This window comes from Lepisma saccharinum, chromosome 2 (genome assembly GCF_977018435.1).
Source record: "Lepisma saccharinum chromosome 2, izLepSacc3.1, whole genome shotgun sequence".
Taxonomy (NCBI): Eukaryota; Metazoa; Arthropoda; class Insecta; order Zygentoma; family Lepismatidae; genus Lepisma; species Lepisma saccharinum.
Window position 1 is genome coordinate 74,087,388 of NC_139230.1, and position 13,538 is coordinate 74,100,925.

General features: G+C 37.3%; 1 protein-coding gene across 3 annotated transcripts in view; it reads right to left on the bottom strand.

Moving 5' to 3' along the window:
* The window catches only part of LOC145984069 (uncharacterized), a 192,609-nt gene that overhangs the window by 69,938 nt on the left and 109,133 nt on the right, over window positions 1–13,538 (bottom strand). The window lies entirely within an intron of this gene.

Consider the following 13,538-nt stretch of genomic DNA (forward strand, 5'->3'; position numbering starts at 1 on the left):
ATCTACAACACTGCTCACATCATCTTGCCATTTAGTAATCATGGAGCAGTGGAGTGGAGTGCAGCATACCTTTGAGGTTAAAGCAAATTACATGAATGGCAGTGTGGAGGCTGAGCCCAAGATCGCCTGACCATAGAGCATGTAATTTCTTCTTGTGGGGTCAAGTTAAGAGCAAGGTTTACCATACTCGACCTGCTACGACAGAAGAACTTAAGGAAAGATATGAGAGGAATTTGCCAGGATTTCTGTTGCAATGTTATGTCACGTCATGCACAATGCCTCTCACAGACTGCAGGAATGTATCCACAGAGAAGGTGGTCATCTGTCAGATGTTATCTTCAAGAAATAACTTAACAGTAGGAAATTCAATAATAGCATACTCTGTGCTACTCACTAGCTTCATTAAATGTGTCAAAGGTGTGTCTCCTCTTTTATTAATCTCTGTTCCAAAATTACCCATTCTTTTGATCCACCCTGTATTATTATTATCATGAAAAACTTCAAATTAGAAAATATTGACAGTGAAATATAGACTAGATTCTAAACTATTTCCTGATAAATATTAGGGACTAGCTATTAAAAGCAAAAGTGCAGTTCATATCGAATACATATATATCAGATAACTAATATTGGCAAAATCATCATTCTTCAATCCCCATAGCCAAAAAGGCAGCCGTGAGGAAAGGAAAGGTTTCCACAAAACTGACCCCCTCCCTACTTCAAGAAACTATTGATTGATTTAATTGTTGTTATGAGTCCACTTTATGCAGAGAGAGACTAATCGTGACTGGATCTACAGTTTCAAAGTAGCATCCGAACCATTATGTGTCTGTACTGGGTATTGAACCAAGGACAAATTGATTACAAGGCAATGATGCTACCATTGCACCATCTGAGATGTCCTCCAAGCAACTATAATGGATTCTGTAAAGATGTGGGTAAAGAAATGAAGAGCATCAAGTCCTGTTGTCAATTTACAAGTTTCTGTAGAGGGTTGCTACGATATTTTGATTATGAAATTCCCCGACATTTCCAGGTTTTCCAGAACAGACATGTTTATCATCATGATTTTTGCTTTTAAACCTTGTGTTTTTCAATTAAATATATAATCCGTTAATTATTATGAATATTTTTTTTCACAACTTTTTTTTTTAGCAAATTTCATTCTACACAGACACACACACACACACACACAAGAACACGTGGAAATTCAAAGAGTAAAATATAAAATTACAATCGGCATCAAATGTATTGGGTGCTACAATCATGTGCATCTAACCTTCAGTCTAAGGTAAGAGAGGTAAATTATTTTACCATAGCAGATCTCCACAATATAAAAACAACAGAGGAAGTTCATAAACTATGCACAATTTTTCATTTTCTGGGGGATTTAGTGTATCGTAGAAAATGCTGCTTTTTTGTTTACATTTATGAGTACCCAGCACCAGGAGAAATTTTTGTTGTATATAGGAATTCCACAGGAAATGCCAACAAGACTAATAAAATACTCATCTTCACCAACCTTTCCGATAATTATGATCATATTGTCAATGTACTTTAGTTATCAATCAGATATCCGGTCTGCAAGTTTTACTTTGATATTCTTTCTAATATCTTGTATTATAAAAGTGAAAATTTATTACAGAAATTCGAAGTAACCATAATTTTGTACAAGACTGAGAATCATAAGAATGAAAAAAACAAGTTTCTAAACTGAATCTTCATTGGGTGTGGAATCACAAGAACCGAATCCAGAAGTGGAAGTGAACTCATTTTGCAACTTTTTCTCTTTAAGACTCCAAAATGCACATAAATTCCAGACGATCTGCAAAATTCCACAACATTTCCCTGATTTTTCCCTGACAAGTCTAATTCCCCGGCATCTCCCGGTTTTCCAGGTTTTCTAGATGCTTAGCAACCCTGCACCTCTGTCACATTCTTAGATTGTGTTCAAACTTTAGGGAAATCATCATTTAGCAAGTTAGGTTAGGCAACAGTGCACTTGTTCTCTGATCGTTAAGGCACAGGGCTTCACAGATTTCTACTTTACAGAAATGTAAGAAGTTTTCTCCTTCCTGTCAGTCAAGGTAGGTGCAACAAATGCACCTTGTGTCCATGACCCCAATTACCCATGCCTCCTCTCTCCCCTCTTGCATGTGAGGCCTACCAGCTGAACTATCAGAATCACTTGAGGAATTAAACTGCCACAAAATTACACCATACTTGGGTGCAACCTATCTTGACAGTGACGTAAGAGCATTGCAAACCTACAGCATTCATACTTTCACTGTCTGCACTCGGAAAAAAGAAAAACAAGGGAATGAAATTCAATAGATTAAGATACAAGGGAAGGAATTTCAAAACTTCACAATGCGAGGATTCTTGCAGAATATAATAACGTATAATAAATAACCATTAAAATGAGCACGATACATAAACATGATAACTGTGCAAAACTGATTTGGATTATGAATGCGGGATGGCAACATGTGTCTGAACAGCAAGTTCGCGAGACTTGAGCCAAAAAAATATAGTTCCTTGCTTGAAATACGTTGAAACGTGTACAGTACATAGAAATGTATTACAAATTTTAGATTCTGAAAAACCTGTTGAAATGAAGAGTATTCAGTACGATTGTTTTGTTGCATGTCACAGCTAAAAAAAATATACATGGGTTCATTGACCCAAATCTCAGAGGTAATTGCAGGTCAAAGTGAGGGTAAGGGCGACTCTATATTTGTCTGCTGTTTATCACGTGTCATCAGCGAGCGAGATCCGAGCAGGTGTTTGGCTTGCATGTTACTTTAAATCAAAACTGTAAAGGGAAAATTTTGAATAGTCATGTGAGAAGAAAATGTGTACACGTATTCGTATTTGCAACGTACTTGTGATGAAACTGAGAGTTCAATTGTCACAAAAACGTTTAGGGGCAATGGGAAAAACAAAATTTCCAACAGTGGGAAAAGTGGCTGCCGCAATTGATTGAGATCCTGGTCCATAAGCACATCACCATTGAGCGTATTTTGTATAACCTGGGTTTGTATTTAAGATAAGGAAGCATTCGTAAATGACATTGTAGCTTGGCTCCACCAATATCTGTGCCAATAAAGCGATATCGGATCGCTGTGAAAAAAAATCTTCAGATGAGTTAATGTCGGCTTTCGGCCATTCTGTAAACAAAGCTTGAGAGGGCACCATTGTTATTTCCAATTGTTTAGTATTTGATGTACAATCGATGGTTCTGCTGAACTTAATGAAAGGCAAGGAATTTGGCTCAAACAGCTTCCAAAGATTTATGCACACTACTACTTATGATAATATGCATGAAATATTAATCACCAAATTTACTTTTTGTCAATTCCAATAGGCAATTAAAAGCGATCACAGCACAATTATTTTTGCTTATTACAATATGATCTAAGTCCTTCTTTTTTTGTTATTCAATAAATATTAAATTCTATGTCTATTTGAAATTAATTTCCTTGCCAGGGTTGATGGCTTTACACAAATTTTGGGGATCTTAACTATACGTAAGTTACATAATGAATAGATGTTGTTATATATCTATTATTTTACCATTTTTACCTATTCATGTAATAACAACAGTGCAACATTAATTAGTTTACATATTTAATTAATAGTATTTTAATTGAATATATCATTCTAATTATATTATTATTGAGACACTTGGTCAGACCCCCCACCACCCCCCCACCCCCACACAAACTATATTTCTAGATACATGTCTGTCACATTGGTATGGTTTTCTTCTAGGCTCAGAGTTCAGCCTTAGGCAAAAAAAGGAAGGTTCGTTGTTGTGTATGTAGGAAGCGAAGATGGAAAGAGTTTGTTGTTTCATTCAAGAAAAGGCATTGAGACAGCATTTTGAGACATGGTTCATTGACATTCTACTCAAACTGCAGCCAAATAGCGTAATTGCCATGGATAATGGATAAATCCATATCATTCTGTTCGCAAAGAGAATGTACCAAACAATGCTTCGAGAAAAAAATTTATCAAGAGTTTTCGTGGAAGACTGGTAAAAACAAAGTTTACTTTATATCAGTACTTCGTTTATTACACGTATTCAAAACATTAACATGTCCATTAGATTCTCAGTCCAAATATATTTTTAAACTTTGTAATTTGTTTATCCTTTTGTTTTCGTATTTCGTTAGCAGCAAGCATCGACATTTCTCCGCATGAAGATCAATCAACTGCACACAAGATCATTCCACTCCTCCTGTGTGCTTTCTCTGCGGACCCTGAGATGCAAATGTGACAGAATTTTTCATGCTTGGCGAGGAGTGATACATCAAGTTGTAGTGCAGTCCCAGCTGACGTCACTGTCAAGTTAGGTTGCATCCGAGTATAGTGGCTACGGAAGAGGGAAAAGTATCCAGCCCAACAGAACAACTTTCTGATACATTCTGTGACATCAGCATTAGTTGGGAAATTGCAGTCATGACAGACATAAATACCAAGTAAAATGTCCTACTGTCTAACATGGACTTTTGCTGGAACATTGCTGACTGTACGTATCAAGCAGGAAAACATAATAATCATGAACGTACAATCGGAGTTCCACATTATATTTCAAACAAAGTTAAAGATGTCATGTTTGTCTTACCCAACAATGGAAGTGATTTTAACAATACAATGATATCTTGATTTGAAGAATCCACTCCATTCCATGAGAAATCAACAAATGAAAATACACTTGTCAACATCACATATTTTGATTCATTTGAAATTTGACATACTGGAAGGGCCACCTGACAGGACAAAAAGCAAAGTTGCAGATCCGTATCATTTGTATTCCCGAAATTACAGTCTTGTAAACTATGATATTTTGACAATTTTTTCCAACATATTGTTAACTTTGAACTGCAATATTTCGGACGGCATTGGAAATGTCTTGAAGGGTTCTTTCGCACAAGATATAACATGACTATGTCAGGGCAAAAAACAATTGAAGGTAGTGTTAAGAAAACTTTGGTAGCCATTTTCTCAAAAACGGGTGTTCTAATTTTTTTCAAAAAATTATGTTACAAATACACTATTTACTCAATCACTGTACAAAACTTAAAAATGGGACACCAATGGGATCAAGAGATATATTGCATTTAGGTTAGGTGAGGGTAGAGTAGGTTAAATAATGCACGGTAACAGATTTTGATAGACAAATTCCTAATATTCAAAAGTAAAAGTCTAACAGAAATGAAATACAATATTGTTTAAATTAACTTTAAATGCATTAATGATTTTTTGTCAATTTTTTTCTCACTTTTAGTCTAATAGCTGTTATTACATGCTAATCAGCAATATTGAATCATTCAGCAGTGTGAAGAAGAAAGAAATGATCCTTGCATTATATTTTACCATGTAACCATATGCAGACAACAGCATTGAAAAAAAAAGACCTGAATTATCACATTGCCGTGCACACCAGTGGCAGAGAATGAGCTGGGAAAGGGGAGGGGGTCACCTTTCTTTCTTGCCTATGGTTTTTGTTAGTTTTCAAGAATGCATCCAGAACTTGGTTGCTCCATTTTAGACGTCAAAGCAAAAGAGGAGGGGTCCTCGCCTGTAATCAGCCTGTGTGTACACACAAGCAAGGAAATCGTGGCTGAAACAATAAGCATCGTGCCCCCTGCCCCCCTTCCCCCACCTAAGGTTTGCTGACAGGAAAAGAGGGAGAAGTCACTCAGCCAACAGAACACCTATTTTGCAAATATTATGACATCGGCACAGTTAGGAAAATGTATGAAGTGGGAAATGGGAGTTGTGATGCACGTAAGATCGAAGTAAACTTTTGCAGAAACCTGGATGACGCATTAAGTGGGTTGATGATCTCTTGTTGCCCAATGTGCCTTTGATTATTTGTAACAGTTTTGCTTTTTTTTATGAAGTGTTACAGGGAACAAAGAACACGTTTTGAAAGAAAGCGGTTAGGGGGAGTTGTCTGCTACAAGGCCAAGAGTTGCTCACTCACAGGGAACCTGCTGAACTCTAGGTCAGAGCTAGTCAGATGGGCGAAACTTTCAGGCAATAGAAGTCTGTATTTTGGAACATTCCTGCAATCTTATCTACCATTTCTCATGTGACACTGGTGAATATTTACATGGTGGTACATTCATCGATGAAAGAGCATGACCTGAAATGCACATTGACAAAAAATGCCAGTCCAGCAGTCATTTCGAGCTGCTTCTTAGCACAAGGAAACAAGTGAAGGTCAATTTAAAATAACATCCAAACACATTAGATCTTCTCTTCTCCTGTATCCAAGAGCAAGCAAAATCACAATGGCAAAACAAGCCTGGCACGTTGGGTAGCAGACATCAGGTGCGGGGGGGGGGGGGGGGGGGGAAAGAGGTCAAGTGGTATGGGATATCACTCAAGTGTGGTGTGGTGGTGTCTATTTTTAGATCAGACACACTTGCGAGGGGTAGAGCACTCGTGAAGGGGAATGGCTACACACTGAATAAAATGAGTGCAACAAACGTATATTTCGGCAGATTTCCTCCAATTTTTCAACTTCTTTCCAAATTTTTCACGGTTCCCGGAAAAAGGCTCGTTACTTTGAGAGGATCATTATATCCGAGGTCATAGAATTGAGAGCTGACTGTATATGTAAAAATATGGAAAATAAAAACTGAACTTATAGAGTATACATACAATAATGCTTAAAGATAATAAAAAATATAACAGATATAAATCCGTTCCCCGATTATTATTATTATTTTTTTTTATTATTAAAATAAAAATATAAATTATAAGCATTAGAAAAGACTTTAGAACTTAAATGTCTTGTTTTACATGCAATACTAATAGAATAACAAGGTGACCACTCTAGGACCATGATAAAATTCAAGTATAATTCCCAGTTTTCAAGGCGAACTTTCCAAAAATTCAAGGCCACAAACACACATATTTAAAATATAAAATTTAAGGTGCAGAGTTTACATTTACTATTTCACATACTCAGATTCGAAAGACATCTACAAACACAAATCACAAACATTACGGGATACACTAATTTACAAATAAAAATTAGGGATGGGCCGATATGAAATTTTGGGCGATACCGATAAAGTACCGATATAAAATTTACCAATACCGATAACCGATATTCTACCGATCTGATATAAAATTAGAAATGGTCCATGAAGAACCTGAAATGTTCATTGATCTCCTTAATAAATATGTGTTTCGAGGTGACTGCAGTGCAAAGGAAGTTGAATATTTAGACAATGACTTTTTTAAAAAGTAGGCCATCAAGATTATCCATAAAAATTACACCAAAATTGCAGAATTTTACACTAAATTATAGGGATGGGACCGATTAATTGGTACTCTATCGGTATCGGCCGATATAGGCATATCGGAGTATCGGTTTATCGGTAAAATTACCGATTATTTTACCGATCCGATATATCGATTATTATCTGATAATTTAGTGCAAAATTCTTCCATTTTGTTGTAATTTTTATGGATAATATTCATGCCCTACTTTCTAAAAAAATAAATGTCTAAATATGCAACTTATCTTGCACTGCAGTCACCTTGAAACACACATTTATTAAAGAGGTCAGTGAACCTTTCAGGTTCTTCAAGGACCATTTCTAACTTTATATCGGATCGGTAGAATATCGGTTATCGGTATTGGTAAATTTTATATCGGTACTTTATCGGTATCGGCCAAAATTTCATATCGACCTATCCCTACTAAATTATAAGATATTTATCGATATATCAGATCGGTAAAATAATTGGTAATTTTACCGATAAACCGATACACCGATATGCCTATATCGGCCGATACTGAATAGAGTACCGATTAATCGGTCCCATCCCTAATAAAAATGTTAATTATATAAGAATTTAAAACTCAAATTTACCTAATCAACTTAAAGATATCTTAGTTTGCAATAATTTTCTGTGGATTAGATAGATTGTTCTGCAAAGTAAAGGAATTGAGAGGATTTGGTTTTACTTCTCAAGCACCTTTCTTTTCTTTTTCTTCCTCGATAAAAATAATGACTGAACTGTAAAAAACTTGATTCAGGGCATTAATAACTATGCATAAATTCAATGGGACTTGGAATAATAAAAGTTAGAATTTTTCATGTCTACGGAGAAAAATTCACGCAGGATTCACACACAATTTCCGGAGCCAATAATTCACGCATAATTCCCAGAATTCCTGGTGAGTAGCCACCCTGAATAAATAAACTAATTGCTGAAAAACCTGTAGCTATTTAATCTGCATAGCGTTACCATATGGTAACTTAATATAGACAAGCCTCTAGCACGAAAGTGTCTGAATGTTGAGCATTACCATATGGTAACATTGTGTGTTTAAGGGTTAACATACATGAATCTGATGTATAAATTCCCAATTATTAGAAATACAGGGTTTAAAAGTTGGGTTCCATAGGCAACTCCGTTATTAGTGCACATAGCGAAAAATAGAATGAGTGGAAAGTTGTTTGAAATAGGTGACTTTCAATCTAAAGTGCTTATATATTTAACGTATGGTGCACTCTTCAGGTTATACAGTGGTACGAGCCTCATTGGTAGTGAAAAATGGCAAATGCTTGGCACAGAATACTGCATGGCAAAGCAATACCACACAGTGCAGGGTAAATTAAGAATTGATGACCATAATTAACTTGGCAAAGTAAACAAGTATAAAAATGTAAATTTGTGATATGCTCAGTAGCTTATGTATCGCAATATGATTCTCATTTGTGCGTTTCTAACATTTTCTAGTGGTCTAGAGAAATGAGGGGTGCGTGCATCATATGTTCAAGTTTTTAATACTTATATATTTTGCCTGTAATTATTTTGATCAGTTCTTAATTTACCCTATACTGTGTGGTATTGCAATGCAATGCAGTATTCCAGGCCAAACATGTTGCATTTTTGGCTACCGAAGAGGCTCATACTAGTGTATACTATCAACGGTGCATGATATGTTGAAAATTCAAGCACTTTACATTTAAAGTCACCTATTTGAAACTACAGTCAACTCTCGATTCTACGAGCCCGGGTATAATGACCCTCTCGAAGTAACGACCCTTTTCCCGGGAACCGAGAAAAATTTAGAAAAAATTAAAAAAATTTGGAAAAAAAAAGTTGAAAAATTGAAGGAAATCAGCCGAAAAATGCGTTGTTTTTCCTCCACTCATTCCCTTTACGAGCGCTCTACCACTCACAATTGGGTCTGAACTAAAAATAGACACCACCACACCATGCTTGAGTGATATCCAACAGCACTTGACCTCTGCCCTCCCCTCCCTCAAGCGCACCAATGTTACCCCAAACCCGACGGCCGCTACCCAACGTGCCAAGGCTTGTTTTGCCAGGCTTGCTCTTGGATACGAGAGAAAAGAAGATCGAATGTGCTTGGATGTTATTTTAAATCGACTTGACTTGTTTCCTTGTCTTAAGAGCTGCTGAAAACTCAAGGAGGAGGGGGGGAGCAGCCTGAAATGACTGCTGGACTTGCAGTTTTTGCCAATGTGTATGGCAGGTCAAGCTCTTTCATCGATAAATACACCTCCTTGAGAGATAAGATCGCAGGAATGTTCGAAAATACAGATGCATGGCACCTGGAAGTCTGGCCCATTTGTCCAGCTCCTCTGACCTAGAGTTCAGCAGGTTCCCGTGAGTGAGCAACTCTCGGCCTTGTAGACGACAACTTCCGGTAACCGCTTTCATTCAAAACGTGTTCTTTGTTCCCTGCAACACTTCATAAAAAAGCGAAACTTTTAGAGATAATCAAAACCACATAGGTGAACTAAAGATCGTAATATCTGCCAAAAAAGTGTTCCGTTAGCTGACTGACTTCTCCCTCTTTTCCTGTCAGCAAATGTGGGGGGTAGGGGGGTGCGATGCAGATTGTTTCAGCCACGATTTGCTTACTGATGCGGGCTGATTACAGGCAAGGGTGGAAAAGGACCCACCCCTCTTCCTTTTCTTTGACGTCTAAAATGGGGCAACCAGTTCTTGATATATTCTTGAAACGAACAAAAACCACAAAACAAGTAAAAAAAAGTGACCCAACTCCCTTTCCCCAGCTCATTCTCCACCACTGGTGTGCACAGCAATGTTGATAATTGCAGAATTCAGTTTTTTTTAATTATTTTTTTTATGCTGTTGTCTGCATAGGAAATATTGCCCATATTATTGTCTGTTGCATGGTAAAATGTAAAGCAAGGGTCATTTCTTTCTTCTTTACACTGCTGTTAAAAGTTCCGTCTTCGACAGTTGCGCGTTATCCTTAAATTGCTGGGATTTTTCTCTTCCGCCACCTGTTGCTCGAACTTCCAGCCGGTCTCCTTGTTTTTACGATGCAGCTGGCGCCAGTGTTTTGTCTAGCGTCTGCAAAACTCTTGCTTGCCGATAACAGCGATGACTCATCCAGCGTGAAGGAAAAAGTTATTGTTTTGAATCTCGCAAAGCTGTTTTGATTTGACGATAACAAAATTTGATCTCCAGAAAGGAAAACAAGAGTTAAAATAACTTCATGTTCTGCGCCTTCTGATAAGCAAATCTGTAAATTTAATTTGCATCCGCTTTTCTTCAGAACCATTCATGTGGAGGAAAAAAAAAAAAAAAAAAGTTCAATGTAGGAATAGTCGCTCAGACCGATTAAAAAGACATTACTCAAGGGGAAAACGTTTGGAGGAGTGGGTGTTTGACATTGAGAATACTCCTAAATCCAACATTAAATCGTCCATTAACGTGAGAGTAAATAACCATCTACCATTTTGATATGTGAAAATGCGCAGTTTCATAAAGTTTGTTTTCAGTTCATTTTAGGCTGATGGGCTAATCGGGACTAAATAAACAGTTTAAAGTGAAATTCAATTCCAAACCCGAATGATTATCGACTGCCACGCTGTTTAATGACGTGTCCTAAAATACGCAATGGGAGAAAACAGATCGCAAGTTGCGCATTTCCTTTTTCACGCTGGATTACAATGCAAGTCAAGGAAGGAGTTTGGACTGCTCCCTTGAATGGGGAAGGAGGGTGAATGAAGTTGGTTGAAGCAAAGAAAAGTGACTTTTTTTTACGATGTATTTTACACAGCCGAACCAGAACGAAAATTACAGCCCTGCCTTTATTTTTTTTGTCTGGTACCTAGAGAGGTTGTGTTGTTTTTCCCGAGAGATTTAATCTTACCAGTTAATCTTGTAACAGACAATCCTTCAGTAAACCTGAATAAAATCCAACATTCATTCTGCCCGATTATCTCCCGACTTTTGCTGGCACCAGTCTGACTGGTGTCAAGATTCTTCGAGTTTCGCTTGCAATAAGCGAGAGATTGTTTTCCTTTCCATTGGTCTCAGCGCAAACGGCTTTCTCATGAACTAGAATTGTAAGAATTTCCTGGAAAAGCAACGACTGTGCACAATTGAAAAAAAAAGTAACATTATTTTAAATTCTTGTTTGTGAAAAATTTTTCATGTTCTATTTTCCTTCTCACAACACGCATCATGTGCATAGCAGGTTGTATAACTATCAGGATAAATGGTGTTACCATCTCCTAGGCATCTTTGTGTCCGTTTGAGCTCCCTTTAAGCTGAAAATTGGTGCAAATTCCAATAACGACCCCTTCAAAATAACGACTCTTTTTCCGGGAACTGTGAAACGTCGTAGAATCGAGAGTGGACTGTACTTTCTTCCCCCCCCCTCTTTCCGTTTTTTGCTTTCTGCACAAATAACGAAGTTCCCTACGGCACCAGACTTCTAAATCACCCTGTATTTCTAATAACTGGGAATTTAAACATCAGATTCATATAAGTTAATTCAAACAATATTGTATTTCATTTCTGTTAGACTTGAACATTTGAATATTAGGAATTTGTCCATCAAAATCTGTTATCATGTATTACCTAACCTACTCTACCCTACCCTCACCTAACCTAAATGTAATATAGCTCCGGATCCCATTGATGTACCTTTTTAAATTTTGTGTAGTTATTGAGTAATAGCTAGGGGCATGCATATTTCGTTAACACGAAACGTGAAATAACACATTCTAATGTTAATTTTTAATGTTTCTGAAAGGTGTGAGGTGCATTTTCCTACCCTGTTTTGTCACGAAATGAACTACAAAATGCCAAATAGACTCTTATACACGAAATTTAGAGTGATACTGAAGTCTGAATTATCCTGCGAGTTATGCAATTCATGGACAATTGATTAATTCTGCTGTAAATATTTGAGAAGCAAGATTGGACCCTTTAAACAGGAATAAACTTAATACTCTAGTAACTATAGCTTGACCACAAGGTAAAAAACCTTCCGTCAAAAGCGTTCATGCATCTTCCCTGCCGTTATCGGTGCTCGGCGCAGTGTAGCCAGGTCAGATTTGAAAAAACCGGGAGATTGTTCCTTGGGAAACCAGAAGATCTAATAGTAGTGGATAAATGGCGTTCTGGGGGGCAGGGGGGGGGGCATAGGTGTGCAGACTGGGGGGGCATGGAAACGTCCACAGATTTTGTCCAGCGAGGGGGAAAACAATGTATTTTTATCAGGCTGGTAAACGAGGCATATTCTTCTTCTTCTTCTTCTTTTCTGGCACTACAGCCCATCACAGGCCTTGGCCTCCTTCAGAATCTTCCGCCATCCATCTCTATCCAGCGCCTTCCTTCTCCAACTCCTAACTCCCAGCATACTTAGGTCCTCTTCTACCGAATCAACCCACCTTAAAGGTGGTCTTCCTACTTTTCTCCTGCCCTCCATATGCATAAACGTTATCTTTTTGCACATCCAGTTATCTGGCATTCGGTATATATGTCCTAGCCACCTTAACCGTATTAGTTTAATTTCCTTCACAATATCTATATCTTGGTAGAGTTGATATAGTTCATTATTGTATCTTCTTCTCCAAAATCCGTTTTCACATATAGGACCATAGATCCTGCGCAGGATCTTCCTTTCAAAACTTCCGATCATTGTCTCAGCATTCTTAGTTATAATCCATGATTCACATCCATACATTAAAATAGGTCTTATTAACGTTTTGTATAGCTTAACTTTTGTTTTCCTTCTGATATACCGGGACTTCATATGTTTTCCAAGTCCAAAGTAACTTCTATTTGCCATACTTATTCTGTGTTGAATCTCTGTCAGAGAATCTCCTTTTTCTGTTATATACACACCAAGATATTTAAATTCCTGTACTCTCTCGAAGGAGAGCCCGTTAACTTCAAGATGTGTAGTACTAGTATGCACCTTGGTTATTTCCATATATTTTGTTTTAGCAGCATTTACTGCAAGCCCCATTTTTTGTGCTGCTGTAAGGAGATTAGCTACAGCTTCACGCAATGCTCTTGTTGTTCTAGCTATTATAACCACATCATCTGCATATGCCATCATTTGCACTGACTTGTTTATTATAGTTCCTCTAGTGTCTATGCCTGATTCTCTGACAGCCTTTTCTAGTGCAATATTGAATAGCATACATGACAGGGCATCTCCTTGACGCAATCCTTGTTTTGTTTCGAATTCTTGAGATAGC